At 44.0% G+C, this 21,828-nt stretch overlaps 1 long non-coding RNA gene across 5 annotated transcripts in view; it reads left to right on the top strand.

The window, feature by feature from the left end:
- Positions 1–20,659, top strand: part of LOC126957188 (uncharacterized) — a 57,612-nt gene extending 36,953 nt beyond the window's left edge. For all 5 annotated transcript variants that reach the window (XR_007726682.1, XR_007726681.1, XR_007726685.1 and 2 more), the window contains 4 exons: positions 2,844–2,983; positions 5,827–5,959; positions 6,944–7,009; positions 18,057–20,659. This is a non-coding gene — a long non-coding RNA (uncharacterized LOC126957188). The remainder of the gene's footprint in view (positions 1–2,843; positions 2,984–5,826; positions 5,960–6,943; positions 7,010–18,056) is intronic.
- Positions 20,660–21,828: the final 1,169 nt, after the last annotated feature.

Here is a 21,828-nt window from a genome sequence, read left to right as displayed (position 1 = left end):
TGGCTGAAATACCTAGTCTTTTATGTCTTTTACCATGCATTTTAACAAAGGATTTATATTGGTCTTACTATTGTCCAACTGGTATATATACATGTTTAGTTAGTATTTATTTATTTAGAGACAGAGTCTCCCTCTGTCACCCAGGCTGCAGTGCAGTAGCCTGATCTTGACTCACTGCAACCTCTGCCTTCCAGGTTCAAGCGATTCTCTTGCCTCAGTCTCCTGAGTAGCTGGGACTACATGTGTGTGCCACCACGCCTGGCTAATTTTTGTATTTTTAGTATAGATGAGGTTTCACCATGTTGGTCAGGCTGGTCTTGAACTCCTGACTTTGTGATCCGCCCACGTTGGCCTCCCAAAGTGCTGGGATTACAGGCATGAGCCACCGTGCCTGGTCTGGTATATTTTTACCCAAGGACTAGATTATTCGTTGCTAGTGGGTAAGGAAAACAACTTAAAGTTCCTTTGTAAGTTGTCTTTCAGCACATGGAGAGGTGGGGGTGCAGCCCATACTTACCGTAGGGGATAAGCCAGATGTCTGGCACTGAAATGGAACATCTGTCAGCATTTGATTGTGTCATAGACAATGCCCTTGCCACACCTGTAGTTAATGCTTGAAGAAAAACTGTGACGTGTATTTAATGGAATGTAGGTGTGCCAAATGAAAACAAAAACTTAAGGATTCTGGAGATCATATTTATACTTGTGTTACTATTTCTCTTTTTGAAATGTGTGTGAAGGAATTAACAATTATATAGTAATATAAAAATTATCCTGTGGGCCGGGCGCAGTGGCTTATGCCTGTAATCCCAGCACTTTGGGAGGCCGAGGTGGGTGGATCACGAGGTCAGGAGATTGAGACCATCCTGGCTAACACGGTGAAACCCTATCTCTACTAAAAATACAAAAAAATTAGCCGGGCGTGGTGGCAGTCACCTGTAGTCCCAGCTACTTGGGAGGCTGAGGCAGGAGAATGGCGTGAACCTGGGAGGCAGAGCTTGCAGTGAGCTGAGATCGTGCCACTGCGCTTCAGCCTGGGCGACATAGCAAGACTCCACCTCAAAAAAAAAAAAAAAGAAAAGAAAATTATCCTGTGAATGCACCCAGTAATATGACATATAACTTGACAACCAGTGGTGATAAATAATTGCTCTAAGTTTCTTCAGTTTTTTTTTTTTTTTTTTTTTTTTTAAATATTTCCTTCCTACCAGTATTCTGTCTGTGAGACACCAGATGTTCTATAAGCCTGTGGTCTACGGTAGCATTTCCCCAGAGGATTATTATTCTCAGAACTCTAGTGTCTCATGAAATGGTATGTTAATAGTTATTTCATGAAAAAAGGAGATATGTATTCATGCAGACGATTGATGGTTTGACTTAACAATTTTTGTACTTTACAGTGGGTTTATGAAGGTATTAAATGCATTTTTGACTCAATGTTATTTTCAGTTTATGATTGGTTTAATAGGACATAACCTCATCATCACTTCAAGAGCATCTCTCTGTCTCTCTGTGTGTATATATATGTATATGTGTGTGTGTGTATATATATATATCTCTCTCTCTCACAAAAAGACTTATTATAGGGAATTGGCTTGTGTGATTATGGAGGCTAGCAAGTCCCAAATTTGTGATATGAGCTGTCAGGTTCAAGACCCAGGAGAGCCAATGGTGCAGATGAAGTTCAGAGGCAGTTTACTGAAGAATTCCCTCTTGCTTTGGGAGGCCAGTCTTTTCGTTCTGTCAGGCTGCTTGAATGAGACCCACCACATTATGGAGAGCAAGCGCGTTACTCAAAGTTCACGAACTTAAATGTTAATCTCATCCAAAAACACTCTTCAAGTTGGCACATAAAATTAACCATCACACTAGCGAAAAACAAGGGGTGGTGGGAGTGGGAGGGAGAGAAATACGGCATGTTATGCACGTGACAGTCTCCTCATGGAGGGGGAATCACAATACAAATGAACATAAAGGCCCTGAGAAGTCCTGCAGTGAAGATGTCTTTTTATATTTGTATAACCCCATCTTTCCCAAATTTATTTGCTCATGGAAACTCCCCCACCCCCAATGTTTTTTCTGTGAAAATGTATTACCATTGTGCTGGATTACTAGTATTCAGAGGAACACAGGTAAAAAAACTGGTCTATAGGACGCTATCTGTTCAGGCAACTGGATCATTTGGAGATAAAATTGATAATATGAGCTTCATTAACTGAACCTAGTAGCCTAGATGGGTATTTATCCATTTAATGTATTGGCTATATACTCAAGTGTAGATAGAGCGTCTCCTGCATGAGATTCCACACACGGCGGGTAACGTATGAAACACTAGTGCACTTATGAGTATCATCACCACGAACACAAAATAAGCATCTGAGAAAGATGCCAAAATAAAGGGAACCATAAGTAAAGAAAAACAACATCACCACTTGCATATTCATAGGCTTATGATGTATATATTTTTTAACTTAAGGAGATAACAAAGCATCTTTAATCCTATCATCCTGGAAAACCTGAGTATCTCAATGCAGAAAGGCATGAAAATATCGTATTATTTGATAAAAATTTTCTGAAGCCTACATCCAAGTATGTAACAATCCTAGGTAATCACTGAAACTCTCAAGCTGTATAACTTTATATGAAAACAAATGGTAGATTTGTACAGTTAATTCTTAGATGATTATCACATTGAGATAGTAATCATTTCACCATGAATGTTACTAGGTTGGTGCAAAAGTAATTGTGTTTTTTGCCATTTGAAAGTAATGGCAAAAATTGCAATTACTTTTGCATCAACCTAATAACTCCTTTTTGTCCCTTTCTCCTCTATCCATCCCCAGTCATTAACTCTGGCACATAGCAGCAGAGGAGAACATTGGAAAGAGTCCAGTGGAGCAGAGAAAGGTGGGGAGTGGACGATCGAGGACACCCAGGTCTTGATTTGGAAAAGATGCCCGTGGAAAGGACACTCACTGAAAAGGTGACCTGTGTACTAAATAATGAAACATAGATTTTACCTGCCATGAACACGTGTAGAAGCCCTGAAGGCTTTTCAGCCAGGAGTGATGAGAATAGACCGGCATTACAATCATTCTGACACTGAAACATAGGTTAGTGAGTGGGGGTTATGGGAATTTGGGAGAGATTAAGTCTTAGTATGCTTTTTGGGGTACCTATCCTACCTATCTTATATATTTAATAAGAGCATGGCTTCTCGAGGGCAGGTATATGTGTTTATGGCTGATAAAAGGAAAACTTCAGCTGAATTAAATTTAAAGGAGTTGGGCTGGGCACAGTGGCTCACACCTGTAATCCCAGCACTTTGGGAGGTTGAGGCAGGAGGATCACTGAGCTCGCGGGTTCAAGACCAGCCTGGGCAACATGGTGAAACCTTGTCTCTCCAAAAAGTACAAAAATTAGCCAAGAGTGGTGGCATGCGCCTATAGTCCCAGCTACTAGAGAGGCTGGAGCAGGAGAATCGCTTGAGCCTGGGAAGTGTAGGTTGCAGTGAGCCAAGATCACGCCACTGCACTTCAGCATGGGCAACAGAGCAAGACCCTGTCTCAAATAAGTAAATAAATTAATTAATTAATTTAAAGGAGTTTAATTGAGCAATGAACAATTCGTGAATCGGGTAGCCTCCTAAGCCAGGGTAGGCTCAGAGACTCCAGCAAAGCCACGTGATAGAAGATTTATGGACAGAAAAAGGAAAGTGATGTACACAAAATGGAAGTGAGGTACAAAACAGCCAGATTGGTTACAGGTCGGCATGTGCTTTATTTAAATGTGGTTCAAACAGTTGGCTACATTTGATTGGCCAAAACTTGGTGAATTGGCACAGGGGTGGGCCAATTCAAACAGATTGTGGGCTACGATCTGTTTACACTTCCATTGGCTATAGTACATAACGTCCCGAACTTAAAATATTTCAGGTTGAGCTTAAAATATGTAAGAAGGAAGCTTTAGGCTAAACTTGATTAAACACAGTGCAGTCTGTTCTGCTATAATGTGAGTTTTTGGGGAAAATTTTGCTCAAGTGCAGTTTGTAAATAAGGGAATAATGTCGGTACTGAACCCAGTTTTGTGTCCTTCCAAATGTTCTCCGCACCTGCAACCCCCTCTTCCTGGCCAGACAGGCTTTCAGACAGCTCATGCAGCTACCTGGTCTTCCAGCAGAGCTGGTTGTCTCATCCTCTCATCCTCCCCTGGGTGTGAGGCCATGGTCAGGCTCTAGAGGCTATGAGAGCGATGACATTCTGTCCAGCTGGACCCTCTGGGGCTCCGGTTTCCCTGGCGGCTATCTGGGGTGGGATGCCACCTGGACGTTAGCAGAATTCCTGCACTGTGAGGTAAACCTTAGCAATGTGGGACGGGAGGCAAGAAGAAACTGGCAGGTCAATTGCCCACCTTCCTTCCGCCATATTTCCTGAAATGTAGTAATTCCCTGTGACCTTTCTGGAGATGGCCCACATGACCCAGGGAGCCAGGGCTGTTTTCATAAAACTGTGGCCGTCTTGGTAACACAACTTTAAATTCCTTCCCTCTTCCCCTCACTCATTCCCCTTCCCCCATCACTCCTCCAAACACCCACCCCCAATAACCTGAAAGTTTTGCCTCAGGGCTGTTTTCCAGAGAAGGAGGTGAAGACGATGTCAGTGTAAGACCGCGGAAGTCATTTTGGTTCATAAGTGATTTTTCTTACACAAGGGAAGCCAGCATAGATCATGGGAGTGGAATTATAACCTTCATCAGGAAGCGGGTAAGCCTCCAACTCAGCGGCTGCCCAAGCAGTAAAGGCCTTTTGGCTGAATTTTGAGAAAATTAAAATGAGGGCCTGTTTCTGGAGCCCCACCTTGAGAGACACAGCTCTCGGCTAGGTTAGATGGGGCTGCCTCTGGGCCCAGATTTGCCACAGTCCCACCGGCCAGGAGCGACCCCTGCATTTGCGTTCCTCAGCACTCCCAGCTCTGCTCTAACTGAAGTGTGGCTAACAAGTTTACTGTGTTGTTTCTGTGCTTTTTTTGGAGATGGAATCTTGCTTTGTCGCCCAGGCTGGAGTGCAGTGGCACAATCTTGCCTCACTGACCTCAGCCTGCCGGGTTCAAGCAATTCTCAGTCTCAGCCTCCCGAATAGCTGGGATTACAGGTGCCTGCCACCATGCCCAGCTAATTTTTGTATTTTTAGTGAAGATAGGGTTTCACCATGTTGGCTAGGCTGTTCGTGAACTCCTGGCCTCAAGGGATCGGCCTGCTTCAGCCTCCCAAAGTTCTGGGATTACAGGCCTAAGTCACCGCACCCAGCCAATGTTTCTGTGCATTTTTAACGGACCAGTGGCAGCCTCCAGCCAGGCTGAGCTGCCTGCATGGTGGGTTCCAGTTGTCTCCCCAGGAACTAATTACGGTTTTTGTGAGTACTCTGGTTACAAAGTTGCATAGGTTTGGAGTGGTCTGCCTAATCCTATTTTTCTCGGAAAGGCTGTAATAAGTGTGTGATTTTTGAGAATGTTGAGGTATATTCAGGTATGCCTATGTTGCAATCTAGCAGAAATGTTGGTTTCTCAAGCAGATGAAAAAAGACCTGTGGAATGAATAAAATGCTTTAAAAATTATTCCTAGGGATATGGAAAGTGACATTCACATGATAGTATGAATATTTTTAAAAACTTTTTGTTTAGGGAGGATTTTAAGCCCTTACATTGTAGCTATTTTTTAAAAAGCAAACATTTCCCCATTGCAGCGGTGTACCACTGGATAATGAGATAAGAATACTGTGATGAATATCTTTCTGTAGCCCCTCTGAATCCACTCCTCTCTATTTTTCAGTGTGTTCTGTGCCCTGGAAGGCTGGAACTGGAAGGCTGACTACATCAGGGACGACTCTCTTGCTGTAGGGCTTCTTGTTGAGTCCAGCCAATGCCAGACAAATGAGGGAATCCAAAGGTGGGAGAAGAGCGAGGTGGGCCCACTCCTTTGTTTGTTTGTTTGCTTGTTTTTGAGACGGAATTTTGCTCTTGTTGCCCAGGCTGGAATGCAATGGCTCAGTCTTGGCTCACTGCAACCTCCGTCTCCCGGGTTCAAGCGATTCTCCTGCCTTAGCATCCTAAGTAGCTGGGATTACAGGCATGCACCACTACGCGGGGCTAATTCTGTTTTTTTTTTTTTTTTAGCAGAGACGGGGTTTCTCCATGTTGGTCAGGCTGGTCTCGAACTCCTGACCTCAGGTGATCCGCCTGCCTTGGCCTCCCAAAGTGCTGGGATTACAGGCGTGAGCCACCGTGCCCGGCCTGCCCACTCCTTTGTTAAGACTCCTGGTCTGTCCGTGCCACCCATTTCCTGCTGGTGAGGCAGGAGAATAGGGTCTGGAGGCAGGGAACCTGAGGCCGATTCACGCTGACTTCCTAGAACTAAATCAAAAGGAAGTCTCCAACTTTCCACACCTAAGTAACAAAAAAACACGTGGCTACTAACCGCCACCCCCACTCCCCGCCCCATTTTCTGAGTGGCAGAGGGAAAATTGAAAGTATCTCTGGTTGGCTGCTTTCTGCAACCAATCAGACTGATAGCCTGCCCAAGTTTTCTTTGCCTAGAGGCGTAACTTTGTAACTTTACTTGCGCCTCTGACTGGTTGCTTTCCACAACCAATCAGATGCTTGCATAGGGTGTAACCTTTGTAACTTCACTTCAGCCTCTGATTGGTTACCTTCTGCAACCAGTCAGATGATTCCCGGCCATTACTTTATCTAGGTAGGGTGTACATCAAGTAAGGAATGGGAAACTTCGAGGGTATTTAAACCCCAGAAAATTCTGTAAAGGGTCGCTTGAGCCCTTATGCTTGGGCTGCCCCCACACTGAGGAGTGTACTTTTATTTTCAATACATCTCTGCTTTTGTTGCTTCATGCTTTCCTTGCTTTATGCGTTTTGTCCAATTCTTTGTTCAAGATGCGGGTAACCTGGACACCCACTGGTGACGCTGGGACCCTGACTAGGAAACACCTTTCTTTGAAGGTTTGTGTGTTTTCTAACCTTCAGCAGATGAATGAGTGAGGCAACTTCAATAACCCTTGTCATGTTCATTCTCTGTACAGGAAGCATGTATTTAGAAATTAATAACTGGGGAAATGGGAGATATTTCATTCTGCCTTCAAAGAACAGTAGAGTATCTCTTCCTTGGCAAATGTGTAACCATAAAACATTATAAAATGCATTTGAAAAAGTGCCACTTAAAACGTAAGTCAATCTGTTTTTCGATGATTCAGAATATACGTTGGTAGCCCGCAGTGTCTCAGGAGTCATGGTTATGACTAATTGTACTAAATTGTGTGGAAAGTCTGGTTCATGGGATATAGAGAACAGAATTTTCTATATTTTGGGTGTGCTAATCCTGCATGTCTACTGTAAAAATCCCTTATGAACACTGTTAAATTATAATAAAACAGGGACCCAGCAAAATGACCCCATCAAAAGTTCTGTACTTTTAAAATAAAATCAGAAGTATTATCAAATGTCTCCTACATTCCAGACACTATTATGGTTTGCTTACCATATTTCCTTTCATCTTCAGGACAACCCAACAAAGTGGATTTTATCATCTCTCTTTTGTAGATGAAGGAACAGGCTCAGAGAAGTCACAGGTCCAAGGTCACACACCCAGTAAGGGGCAAAGCCTGGATTAGAGGGTGGGCCTGTTTGGTTCCAAAGTTCATTCCCTTTCATGAGACCAACCGCCATTTTGAAGATCATCAAAAGGGAGTTCTAGAACTCAGAACTTTTTGGCTTTTCTGAGCTTTCATGGTTTTGAGTGATCCTGAATAGGTGCATCCCAGCAGACTGTGGAAGCGAGTCCTTCTCTTTCCGTTCTTCTAGAGAAGCCGATTCTTATGATTTAGGCATCGCTGTGTCATTACCCACTGCAATGACATAACCTACCGAGATTAGCTGGCAAGACAATCCTTCACGGTGATGGCCGGCAGGCACCACACTGTGAGATCCTGGGACTGAACTTTTCACCTGAAGAAATGCAGGAAGCTGTCCTGTCGGGCAGTCACTTACAGTGCTGTGCCTTGGATCATGGGGTTTTAGAGCCGGAGGGGAATGCCTATAATGAAAGCAATAACTTTTATTTACTCACAAAGGCCTGTCTCAAAATAGTAGGCTACGCTTGGCAGGCAAAAAGGCAATCTTGATTTTTCATGTCCCATAAACAAGGCAACAAGCTCTTGTGTGAGAAGGTAAAATAAAGGCTTAGTTTTTCAGTATTTTATGTTCCTCAGATGTACATCTGAGTATGTCTTAAATCCTGAAGGCTGGCCCAGACCTGGAGAATTAATCCCAGCTGGTCTGGGGGCAGTGGTGAGTGGTGATCAAGCAGGATAGCACACGAGAAGGAGGCAAGTTGCTGGGTTTCCATGTGTGCTTTGCGTGGAGCTTGCAGCTGCTCAGCCAGCAAGAAAGAGAAGCAGTTGAGAGTATGGCCTCTGGAGAGAGACTGCCTGGGTTCCTATCTTGACTCTGCCACTCACCTCTCTGAGCTCAGTTTCCTCCCCTGTAAAATGGCAGTAACAAGCACATGCACCTCAAGGGGTTGTCCTGAGCCTTGCTCAGGTAACACATGTGAAGCATGGAGAATGATGCTTTGAACAGGGTAAGCCATCTATGTGTTAGTGACAATTCTTATGATTTTCATGTTTTCAGAGGCTCAGAAATATGAATCAACCTGTGATATGGTTTGGCTGTGTCCCCACCCAAGTCTCATCTTGAATTGTAACTCCCATAATTCCCAAATGTTGTGGGAGGGACCCCGTGTGAGATAATTGAATAATGGGGGTGGTTTCCCCCATACTATTCTCCTGCTAGTGAATAAGTCTAATGAGATCTGATGGTTTTATAAGGGAAAATTCCTTTCTCTTGGCTCTTATTCTCTCTTGTCTGCCACCATGTAAGATGTGCCTTTTGCCTTCTGCTATGACTGTGAGGCCTCCCCAGCCATGTGGGACTGTGATTCCTTTAAGCCACCTTTTTTTTTTTTAAAATAAATTACCCAGTCTTGGGTGTGTCTTTATCAGCAGTGTGAGAATGGATTAATACAACCTGTCTGAGGTCCCACAGCTTGTAAGTGCATGCATTGGGACTGGCGCCGCCCAGAATAGGTGGAGGGTGTAAGTGGCCCCCATCCTGAGACTGTCTAGGAGACTCTGAAGTTAGACCAGGGGAAACCAGACACAAGTTCATGGTGCCAAATGCAAGAGTCAATATTGAAAACCAGTTCCATGTGAGATTCCCCCTGAAGAGAATGCTGCAGATCTGTGGTTTCAGGTACGCCAATTTTGAAATATTCTTTCTTTCTGCTTCCATGGTTCTTCTGCTGAGAGAATTTGCTCTACTGAGAAAGGTTGTGGGTCATGGCAGTAAGCCATCAGGAATAAAGGTATTCACAGTCTTTCCAGTGTCTGTTCAGTGTGGAATCCCCAGCTCCTACAACACTGCCGGGCATGTATTAGTATTCACTCATGTTTATTAAATGAATATTTATTAAACAAGTGAATGAATGGATGAAGGGAGAGAGAGACGACTTAATGAATCCAAGTTTTGCGTACCAGGGGAAGACAGACCCGAGCTTAACAATCACTACTCAGTGTTCCCTAGGCTGAGGCCAAATATGGCTCCAGGGGAGCTGGCTGAGCGACCAAAGCAGGGTGTGTGAATGGCAGGTTCTCTTCAAAGACTGCATACTCCCCTTCGTCTCCATTCCTGGGGTGGCTGCTCAGTGTGTGGACAGTGGACCCACCCACATGGGACCCACAGAAGGGCTTTCAGGACATGCAAAGAGAATCCCTGGTAGATGCATTTTTCACTTCCATGGGTCACAGTGGGTCCTGGGACATAACCAAAAAACACATTGTGGCCTCCATCCGGAGATGGGGGTGGCGGAGAGAAGCTGGCCCAGATACACCGGTTGGAAGGCTGTTGCAGGAATTCAGGTGAGAACTGAAGAGGGCTTGCGTTCAGACACAGGTGGTGAGAATGGCCTGGAGGGGATGTGTTCTGGAAATCTTTGTAGGGTGGATTGTCAGCATTGATTGGATTCATCACATCCTGCCCTGAAGCCTTAGATGTCCCCAAATAAAGTGAGTTTATAGTTTCCAGCTGAGAATGTTGGCCAGCTACCAGCTATTGCTAGGAACTGGCTTTTTTAGAATGGCCACTCTAGTCATTGTTTTTGAATTTCGGAGTGCCATCTGTTTGGTTCTACGGTGTGTTTCCTTCCATACTTTATAGAGATCTATTGAAATGGCGTTTAATTCAGGATTTTTGCACCTGTGAAGTCACTGTACCTTTTCCCATTAACCTAATATTGCATCTCTTCCCCTCCCCCAAACTTCTCTCTCTCTCTGTCCCTGTCTCTCTCCACCTCCCACCCCATCTCCTTTAGTTATGAATGGCTCCATACATTTCAGGAGCACCTTGCCCTATAACTTTGATTCCAGTGCAAGGAATGGAAAACCTTTGTAGCTCAGAAGCATCTTAAAATTCCTTCATGATTTCCTTGATCTTAATCCATAGGGTAGAAGGAGTCTTTGGCTCTGGTAAAGACAGGTATGTCTGGTGTCAGGGACCCCTATCATTCTAAAAGCAGGTTATCCCTCACTCTTATGCTCCTCCTTTGAAGTCTCTAGTTCTTGTCTAGAACCAGGAAGCTTCCTCAGAGATTTGCTGCAATTGCTGACAGCTTCCGGGCCTGTCCTTGTTCTAGTAGTAACACCTGACTACCAGCCACCATTTGCCCACACCAGGAAGGTTGCTTAAAACAAGGCAGAGAGCAGGCCATGATAAGTCCACTCCAAGATCTTGCTTCACGCTTTCCCCTGGGGGCTTGCCTTCTTGCTATTACCGGTTTTCTGTGCTCAGTTCAAGCCTCAGGCTGGCTGATCTGGGCCTTTCTGCTTTACCTGGGCTTTGGTGCTGGCTTCCTGGTCTCAGTTCTGCCCGAGTTCCAACCTGCACTTCCCTGCCCAGCCCAGACCTGTGAGTGCCATATTCTAATTTATCCACCAGGACTTAGAAACTTCTCTGTTCCCTCTGGTTAGGTTTGGGAAACTGGGCTCTGACTTTGCCACTGCCTTTTCCATGATCCTTTCCTGTGGTGCTTCATGCCCCTGCATGACAATGGAAGTCATTTGATCTGACTGTCACCAGATGAGCCTGTTGGCTAAAAGAGAAGCTAAGCTCTCGTTCCCCGAATCTTTATGTAGGACACCTCTTTTGGGCACCGTTCAGTCATTTCACATTTGGACCTGAGACTTCTAAGTTCAACCTCTTTTATCATTCATCAAATTTTGAAACCCATCTATCTATCTATCTATCTATCTATCTATCTATCTATCTATCTTCTATCTATGATCTGTCATCTATCTATCTACTATCCATCTATTTATCTACTATCTATTTATCTGTCTGTCTGTCTATCTATCTATCTATCTATCTATCTATCTATCTATCTATCTATCTTTCAGAGACAGGATCTTGCTTTGTCACTCAGGCTGGAGTGCAGTGGTGCAATAGTAGCTCACTGCAGACTTAGCTTCCTGGGCTCAGGCAATTCTCCCACCTCAGCCTCTCAAGTAGCCAGACCACAAGTATGTCATATGATGCCTGGCCCCCAACAATTTATCTGGAAATTTTATTTGATGAACCTAACTACCTTGATTACATCTTTTAGATTTAAGCTGCAATCACTAGTTTGTGTTTAAGGAGTATATCTGTTCCTTGGGTTTGATGGGGCTCAGGACATGAAACCCCAAAATATGGCACCTTGGCATTTGAGAAAACAGTAGAAGCAAGAAGGCCACTCTGACCTTCCCTTACCTTTCTCCTCCAAAGTGGATCAAAAGACTCTGGTTTGGGAGGGGCCTTCATTATTTTGGGAGGAAAGGAACATTCTTATATCTGAAAACACAGTGACACAGAGAAGAATCTGAACCAACCGGCCTTGCTAAGTTCCCCCCAGTTTATTACCACTGGATTATACTCCTTCGTCCAATTATACTTCTCCACGACTGCCCACTTCTTCATCAAACCTAGGGTAAAAAGATATACAAATTTACCTGCATTGAAAGACAAAATTATAACAAATTTAGTTTAAAAATCTTAATTGGCTTTTATTTGCAATCCCAGAATCAGGCAGCATCTCATTCTATAAAATAGAGATGAGCAGGGGAGATTGGCTTTATAGACAAAAAAGGGCTGAGGAAAGCAAAAGTAGAACAAAAAGTAAATTGGTCATTTCAAAGTAACTTTTCTTGTAAAAGTTAAAGGGAAGAGGGCTTCCTTATAATGCCAGCTAAAACTGTCCTGTTTGGGGATTTGGCTCTTTTCTCTCTCTCTTCGGATTTCCTGAAAGTTCAGATAAACAACTTAGCTAGATGGCATGAAACTTTAGCATGAGTAACCCCATTTTGGTTTGGTTTGTTGGGCCTAGTGCAGGAGCTCAGTCTAAACCAATGGCCTCCTATCAATTTTTCAGAGAAGCACTGGTGTCTTGGGTCTACATTTCTGAAGGCTCTCCTGCCATGTAAAAGTTACATTAAATAAATCTGTATGCTGGGCCGGGCGCGGTGGCTCAAGCCTGTAATCCCAGCACTTTGGGAGGCCGAGACGGGCGGATCACGAGGTCAGGAGATCGAGACCATCCTGGCTAACCCGGTGAAACCCCGTCTTTACTAAAAAATACAAAAAAACTAGCCGGGCGAGGTGGCGGGCACCTGTAGTCCCAGCTACTCGGGAGGCTGAGGCAGGAGAATGGCATGAACCTGGGAGGCGGAGCTTGCAGTGAGCTGAGATCCGGCCACTGCACTCCAGCCTGGGCGACAGAGCAATACTCCGTCTCAAAAAAAAAAAAAAAAAAAAAAAAAATCTGTATGCTTCTCTTGATAATCTGCCTTTAGTTATGGGGGGGGGGCTCAGCCATGAACCTAGTGATGGGAAAGAAGGATGTTCCCTATAGGTACCTCCCATTTTTCTTTGTAGGGCAGGAATTACTTTTCTGCTGGAATTACTTTATAGTGTAACTATTGGGCCTCAGAAAATGATACCCTAAAATGAAAACCCCAGAAGCAGCTTCAGAATCAAAAGTTTTTCTCTGACTTCTTTTCTCCTGTCTCTCAGTCCCATTCTCCCACAAGGTCAGCCATAGAAACTAGAATCCCTTTTCCCCAAGGCGGGTTATCAAAACCAGAATACCCTTCCCCAAAGTCAGCCATAAAACCTGAAAATATTACCGTAACTTCCCCCACATCCCTGTGTAAAAATTGGCCACAAAGAAATTTATCTGACTGCCTTGGTTGATTGTAAGTCATAAGACCCCCATTCCAAGGAGGGTCCTGCCCTGTGCTCAGCAAAAAGGAATGCTGGCCAGGCACAGGGCTCACGCCTGTAATCCCAGCACTTCGGGAGACCGAGGCGGGCAGATCACATGAGGTCAGGAGTTCAAGGCCAGCCTGGCCAACATGGCAAAACCCCATCTCTACTAAAAATATAAAAATTAGCCAGGCGTGGTGGCACATGCCTGTAGTCCTAGTTACTCAGGAGGCTGAGGCAGGAGAATCACTTGAACCCGGGAGGCAGAGGTTGTAGTGGGCCGAGATCGTGCCACTGCACTCCAGTCTGGGCAACAGAATGAGATTCTGTCTCAAATGAAAAAAAAAAAAAAAAGAAAAAGAAAAAGGAATGCTACACAGAGAGGCCAAAAAAAAAATCTAAGCAGTCAGGACTTGCTGGACTTCCCTTCACTCTATTGGCCTTAGATCATACCCTTTTCGTTCACTTATATTTCTGCAGGCTGTTCCTGCTTTGTTGAACCTAAGCATAAAAAAACGCAATTGCCCTCGTATCTTTAGGTCTTCATTCTGAAGGTTCTTGTGTTGTGGAAAACTATGATCAAACATATTTGTATGCCTTATTTCCCCCATTTTCTGTGTGTTGTCAGTTTTGGTTTTCAGTGACTCATCAGAGGGCAAAGGGGACTTTTTCCCTTATCCCCCTCATAATCAATGCACTCAAGTATGTTCTAATGCAACCAAGAATACATTTGGAGAAAATTAATGCTATTGACGATTACTGAAAAGTGGCTCATGCCTGTAATCCCAGCACTTTGGGAGGCCGAGGTGGGAGGATCACCTGAGGTCAGGAGTTTGAGACCAGCCTGCCCAATATGGAGAAACCCTGGCTCTACTGAAAATACAAAAATTAGCCAGGCATGGTGGCAATCCCAGCTACTCGGGAGGCTGAGGCAGGAGAATCGCTTGAACCCAGGAGGCAGAGGTTGCAGTGAGCTGAGATCATGCACTGTGTTCTACCCTGGGCGACAGAGCAAGACTCTGTCTCAAAAAAAAAAAAAAAGAAAAGAAAAGAAAAGAAAGTTGTTTCTTTGTGAAACAGAGGTACTATTAGAAAGCATTTTAATGTGCTTTCTGTTTGTACTTTGGGTATGCTACTTTATCCCTGCTCAGCCCAAGGTAAGGTACAGTTCTGGGGTAAGTAAATGGTATTTCCAAGGGAAATACCAAGGGAAACAAAAGTTAATAGTCAACTCCTGACATTCAAAATAGGTTTTTGCTGCCAAACAATAGATTTGAAACCAGGTTTGCCTAGAGAAGATTCCCCAAATTAGCACATAGGAGAGAACAACAGAAAAGGTAAGGAAGAAGACACGTTGTCTTGATCACATATTTCCAGAACAGAGTCCAGAGAAAGGAGGGGTGCCACTGGAGCTGAGGGGAATGCTGAGAGCTTGAGGCTTTTGCTCCATTTTAATGTTTGGAACCCTGGGAGGAGATCATCTTAAGGCTTGCTCCCTTGTGGACCTGGGGGAAAGCCACTTTGAAGTAGACTAGGAAACAGAGAGTGGGCCCGGATCTAATTTGCCTGAGTTGTTCTTGCTTCTGGAGGGTCATGGAAGCGACCTAGAATTTCTCTCCTGCTCATGGGGTTGGAGGTGGGGAGGCAGACACAGAAGGTGGCTGTTTCCGGATAGCAGGTCTTGGCCCAGGGCCCACGGTGGAGAGGAGCCAGAGGCCAAGGAGAACACTCAGGCTACGAGCTAACAGAGGATGGGCAGGCCTCCTGTGCCTCGGAGAGACAGGGAGGCCAGCTCAATGAGAAAGGAGCACCTGGCCAGGTGACAGTAATCTTTTATTTTTACCTGATAAAGGAAGATCGTAGCATAGTACCTGCGTGATCACATTTTCCTCAACAGCAGAACCCGGAAGGACAGGCTTCAAGAACTCGATGGTGGTTGCAGTGGTTGTTAGGATTGTAGATAATCTTGACTTTCTTCCTTCTGCTTCTCTTTTTCTGATATATATTGTAATGACAAAGTGTTAATTTTATGAAAAGAAAAAGTAAAGCTATCTTAAAAAAAAAAAAAAAGAATCAGACTAGAGACATTACTCTGTAACTTTTTAATCTTTCAAAGCCATCCCTATAAGTTTGTAGACATATCTCTTTTTCTCATTTTTATTTATTTATTTATTTTGAAACAGAGTCTAACTCTGTCATCCAGGCTGGAGTGCAGTGGTACGATCACAGCTCACTGCAACCTCCCCTTCCTGGGCTCAAGCAGTTCTCACGTCTCAGCCTCTTGAGTAGCTGGGATTACAGGCATGTGCCACTATGCCCAGCTAATTTTTGTGTTTTTAATAGAGACTCGGTTTTGCTGTGTTGGCCAGGCTGGTCTCGAGCTCCTGACTTCAAGTGATCTGCCTGCCTTGGCCTCCCAAAGTGCTGGGATTACAGATATGAGCCAATATTTCTGGACTTTTTTTTTTCTAAAAAGCATGCATATACTTTTACACAAGTACAATCATAATTTTTGGTTCAGTCTCCTTTTTCCTTTCCTTTTGCCCTCTATTGTCCCCACCCTCCAGTTTCCTAGGAAAAGTGTTAGCCATCTGGCGTACTCTTTAGTACTTTTTTTCTATCTAACCATATGCCTTATGACCATATATGACTATGCATACAGACTTGCATACATCATATACTTGTATAAAAACATTTAGATTCACACATATGTAAACACATTTATAAGTGGGTATTTTGTTACATTACAAAGATGGGATCATACTATGAACTTATCTCTGCATCTTATCTTTTGTATTCACTATCACCTCCTAGAAATTCTCCAAGTCAACTGGCGTAACTCCTATTCATTTTTTTTTGAATGGTTCTTTAATACTCTATGTTGTTGTCATTCATCCATCTGTAAGAGTTCCTAGCACTTCTTTTATTATTGATTCTTTTTTTTTTTTTTTTTTTTTTTTTTGAGACAGAGTCTCGCTCTGTCGCCCAGGCTGGAGTGCAGTGGCGCAATCTCGGCTCACTGCAAGCTCCGCCTCCCGGGTTCACACCGTTCTCCTGCCTCAGCCTCCTGAGTAGCTGGGACTACAGGCGCCTGCCACCGCGCCCGGCTAATTTTTTGTATTTTTAGTAGAAATGGGGTTTCACCGTGGTCTCGATCTCCTGACCTTGTGATCCGCCCGCCTCGGCCTCCCAAAGTGCTGGGATTACAGGTGTGAGCCACCGCGCCCGGCTATTATTGATTCTTGAAGATGGTGGCTGTTTGGCCACTATGATTTGAAAGCTTATGATATGTTCTATACTTTAAATAAGTATAGCATTTTTTTAGTTAATTTAATGATGTTAATACACCTAGATTTTTATCCACTTATTTCTAATGACATTCAAATATGCCTTTCTTTCTTTTCTTTTCTTTTCTTTTCTAGAGACAAGTTCTTGTTCTCTATCCCAAGCTGGAGTGCAGTGGTGCAATCAGAGCTCACTGCAGCCTTGACCTCCTGGGCTCAAGTTGATCCTCCCACTCCAGCCTCCTGAGTAGTTAGGGCTACAGGCATGAGACACACACCTGGCTAATTTAAAAAAAAATTTTGTAGAGCCAGGATCTCGCTTTGTTGCCCAGGCTAATCTTGAACTCCTGGTCTCCAGCAATCCTCCCACTTCGGCCTCCCAAAGCTCTGCAGGGATTACAGTTGTGAGCCACTGCGTCCAGCCTCAAATATGCTTTTCTCTTCCAGGGCCAAGACAATACTCTTTGGTTAATACAAGCCCTAGAGCATAACAATGCAGGACAATTAATCAATAAATATTTGAGAATCTCTATTATGTCAGATACAAACTTCTCTTTAATTAGTGGTTTGTCACAAAAGTCTTTAATAGGACTTGTGCAGTTTTCTGTGGAGAAACTAACAATGGGTCCAAATCAAGGAGGTGAGACTTTCATTTGAATTAACCAATTAGTAGAAAATGGGCTTGATCTTCAGAAGGCAATAAGGATTTTATGGTTTTACTAAAATTTTCATTGCAATTATTACATAGAGTGTTTTGCATTCAGGTATAGCCCATATCTGGTTTTTAGAGGTTAGTAAAAGAACAGCTTCCTATTGTTAATCTCTCTTTAACCTCTCTAGCAATTAGCTTATTTTCTAAAGATTTGAGTTATAGACCACCAATACTGAATTAAGATAACTCCTAGTTAGGCATGTAAGTCTAAATTTTAAAAAGATTTTATGCATCTATATCCTTATTTAAGTCTTATGACTTTTTTGGGTAATGAATCTCATCGTTTGACAACAGATGAAGATTACGCTTTTCATTTTAGTTTGCCAAGAGTTTTAGATCATGCTAACAAAGCCAATATTGCTTAGCTGAGCTAACTCTAATGACAGTTTATAAATCACTTCCTATCATTTTAACCACAGGAAGAAGAGGTTGTTAGCCTGTTATACTTGCTTTAAATGTCTAACTGTGGCTTCCATTATAAACAAAAATTATGAAACACACTCATCCACTGTCATGAACTTTTGACTATTAAAAACAAGTACATAATAAAACCTTTTACTCTTAAGCTTAATTTTAAAACCAGGTGTGAGGGCAAAGAGTTTTGCTAATGTTGAACACAGGTCTTCAATCACAGGGACGATTTGTGGTGTGTGATGGATGAGGTTGATATATTTTTTTAAAAATTCTACTTTCTTCTTTGCAGGAAATAAAATCAGAATTACCCGAGAATCTGTCCCATGGTCTCTTGACTGTATCAGTCACTCGACAATGGATAGAAGTCACAGCATCTTTAACAGACAGTCAAGAGACTTAAACAGGGGGCACTGAATTGCTGGGAAAGCTAACGGCTTGTCGAGAGTGGTAGGGTCCCTTTTGATTACAAGGCGTAATCACCACCTTTGCCTTCTGAATGTTTTGCTTCTCATTGCATCTCATCTCCGAGGATGACAGAGAAGGTGAAATGCAGGCAGCTGTGGTGAAAGATCTGGTGTGAGGGAGCGTTCTCCACCACCCACACATCCTTACCCAGTGTGGGCTGAGTTCCGGCTGGCTGCTTTTCCCAACCTCCAGGCTGACTCACTCTGGGCTTGTAACCTCGTCATAGCCTCTGTCTCTGCCTTATTTGTCCCACAGGCAGGGCTGGCCCCCTGGCTTACGAGTACCGGGAAGGCATCGTAGGCTTCTTAGGGTCTCCTAGTGCTAGAACTGGAAGAGATCTTTGCACATCCCCTCAGTCCCCTGGCTTTGCTGATGATGGAGTTGAAGCCCAAGAGAAGGTTTTGTGGTCAAGTCTAAGTGGGTTCAGATTTCCTATCTCCAAATATGTCGCTTTTTTTGAGTGTCACTCTGTCGCCCAGGCTGGAGTGCGGTAGCACAATCTCAGCTCACTGCATCCTCTGCCTCCCCGGTTCAAGAGATTCTCCCGCCTCAGCCTCTTGAGTAGCTGGGACCATGAGGCTTGCACCATCATGCCTGGCTAATTTTTGTATTTTTAGTAGAGACAGGGTTTCACCATGTTGGTCAGGCTGGTCTCGAACTCCTGACCTCAAGTGATCCACCTGCCTTGGCCTCCCAAAGTGCTGGGATTACAGGCGTGAACCATGGCGCCTGGCGTACCAGATATGTCATTTCTACTCCACTAGGCTCGTTATACTTGTTCACAATTCTTCCTAATAGAGACTCATCCTTTTGGAATTACTAGAGTCCTGAGTCAAACACCCTTTCGGAGAGGCCAACCTGGGTGCGAAATTGTCAGACAACTATCTTATTAGAGAAGATGGCGATAAGTCAGGGTACTGAGGGTATGGAACCTTTGTTGAGCAAGATGACAAGATTTCCTCTGGGGCAGGAGGCTCTGGCCTGGGCTGCTGCTGCTGCAGGTGACTGGCTGAGAAGAGAGAAGGGGCAAAATGGAAGCTGTCCTTTTGTCTACATCATGGTCTCCTCTGTGGCTTTCTTCCATCCAAGCCTGCCCTACTACCAGCACTTACCAGCTGCTTTCACAACGTGAAGTGCTAATCTGTGCATCTCAAGGATGTGTAGGGACCGTTGTGTCTCCAACTATGTTCATCTTTGAGCTTCTTGGCTGAGAGTTCCTCCATGGAGATGCCTTTGGATCATGAAAACTTCCAGCTGCATTTGCTGCTCAACTCCTTTTAGCCTCTGTTGTCCCCAAAATATTTTTGTTACCTAAAATGAAGGAAAATTGATTTCTAATTCTGGATGATGTCAAATTATGACAACTCCATCAGGGTTTAGGTAGGATTACATTTCCTTATAAATAGTATATATAGTTTAAATTCTGAATGGGCCTAAATGACTTCCTTATATTTTTTTTCTTTACGTCAAAAAATCAGAAAGCAAGCTACATTTTACTGTGTTCTCTTGGAACTTTCCGAAGAAAACTCTACTAGTGTGGACTGCCAGGTACAAGTAGTGACTGAAATAAAGGAACTTTTGGAAACACGGAGCCTTTATAATAGAACTAGTGACTATGTTCAGTAAAAGAGGTAAGCACACCTTAGCTGTAGACAGCATCTGAGCTCCCCTTTCTGTAATGTCTTTCACTGATCCCCGCTCAGGCTGGAGAGACTCATGACCAGGATTCCAAGTGAGTCCTTTTTTTCTTTTAAACAAAGTCTGTCTCTGTTGCCCAGGCTGGAGTGCAGTGGCGCAACCTTGGCTCACTGCAACCTCTCCCTCCCAGACTCAAGCCATTCTCCTGCCTCAGCCTCTCGATAGCTGGAACTACAGGTGCACCCCAACATGCCTGGCTAATTTTCTTGTATTTTCGGTAGAGATGTGTTTTTGCCATGTTGGCCAGGCTGGTCTGGAACTCCTGATCTCAGGCGATCTGCCCACCTTGGCCTCCCAAAGTGCTGGAATTACAGGCATGAGCCACCATGCCCCCCCTAAGTGAATCTTAATTCAAGTTACTTAAACGTTATCCCAAATGGGTTTTATGAGATACCATAGGTTATTTTGTAAAAAAAAAAAAAAAAAAAAAAATACTAGGCATGATTTCTTTTTGCCCTTTAAATTGTGTTTTAGGCCGGGCATGGTGGCTCACGTCTGTAATTCCAGCACTTTGGAAGGCCAACGCAGGCGGATCACAAGGTCAAGAGATCAAGACCATCCTGGCCAACATGGTGAAACCCCGTCTCTACTAAAAATACAAAAATTAGCTGCGCATGGTGGTGGCCCACCTATAGTCCCAGCTACTCGGAAGGCTGAGGCAGGAGAATCGCTTGAACCCCAGAAGCGGAGGTTGCAGTGAGCCGAGATCGCATCACTGTACTCCAGCCTAGTGACAGAGCAAGACTCTGTCTTAAAAAATAAAAAAATAAAAAATAAAAATAAATAAATAAATAAATAAAATAAGATAAGTTGTATTTTAAAAGTAGATGAGGCCGGGTGTGGTGGCTCATACCCATAATCCCAGCACTTTGGGAGACTAAGGGGGAAGGATCACTTGAGCCCAGGAGTTCGAGATCAGCCTGGGCAATATGGCAAGAACTCATCTCTGCAAAGCATGTAAAAAAGTGACCTGGGTGTAGTGGCGTGTGCCTGTGGTCCCAGCTACTTGGGAGACTGAGGCAGGAGGATTGCCTGAGCCCCAGGGATTGAGACTGCAGTGAGTCGTGTTCATGCCACTGTACTCCAGCTTGGGGCGACAGAGTGAGACCCTGTCTCCAAAAAAAAAAAAAAAAAAAAAAAGATGTAAGAAATCTATTTAACACATAGAACGTTCCATCCATCAATGACACTGAGACAGGCTTTTACTGGCATACTGTCAAATGGGCATGAGTACTGTCTCGGGCGACCAATGATCTATGCTGTGTACTGCATTCCTCAACTTCAATATATATTAGTCATGCTATTTCATGCACTTAGGATACTAAACAATTATATTACACTGTGTTATTATATATATGTTTTTAATCCACGGTTCCTGGCTTGCCACTCCCATCGTTTTTGTTATAATATGGGGGCACTTTAGTACTCAGTAGACCCCAGAAAACAGAATCTTTCTCTCTGATCTTCCCCTGCCCTCCTTTCACCTGCTTTATTTTTCTTCCCAAGGTAGAAATCTCCCACCTTTTTGTCTTGGAGCTGTCCATAAAGAAATTCCCTGACCTACCTTGTTTGATTATAGGTCCTAAGACCCTCCTTCTAAAGAGGGTTCTACTCCATACCCTGGAGGAAGGACTGCTGCACAGAGGGACCAGGAAGAATGTGAACAGACAGGCCTTGCGGGCTTTTCCTTCTCCGCCTATTCGTATTAGACCATACCCTTTTTGTCCAATGCTATTTCCGCACAATGGTCAATCATGCTTATTCAGGGAAGTCTCCATAGAAGGCCCAAGAGGACTGCTAAACGCACGGATGCTGACCAAGAACTGATCCATGTGCCGGGAGGGTGATGCCCCTCAGCTCCACAGGGACAGAAGCTCCTGTGCTTGGGACCCGTCCAG

This window comes from Macaca thibetana, chromosome 6 (genome assembly GCF_024542745.1).
Source record: "Macaca thibetana thibetana isolate TM-01 chromosome 6, ASM2454274v1, whole genome shotgun sequence".
In the NCBI taxonomy this organism is placed as follows: domain Eukaryota; kingdom Metazoa; phylum Chordata; class Mammalia; order Primates; family Cercopithecidae; genus Macaca; species Macaca thibetana.
This window is presented reverse-complemented; position numbering and strand designations above follow the sequence as displayed.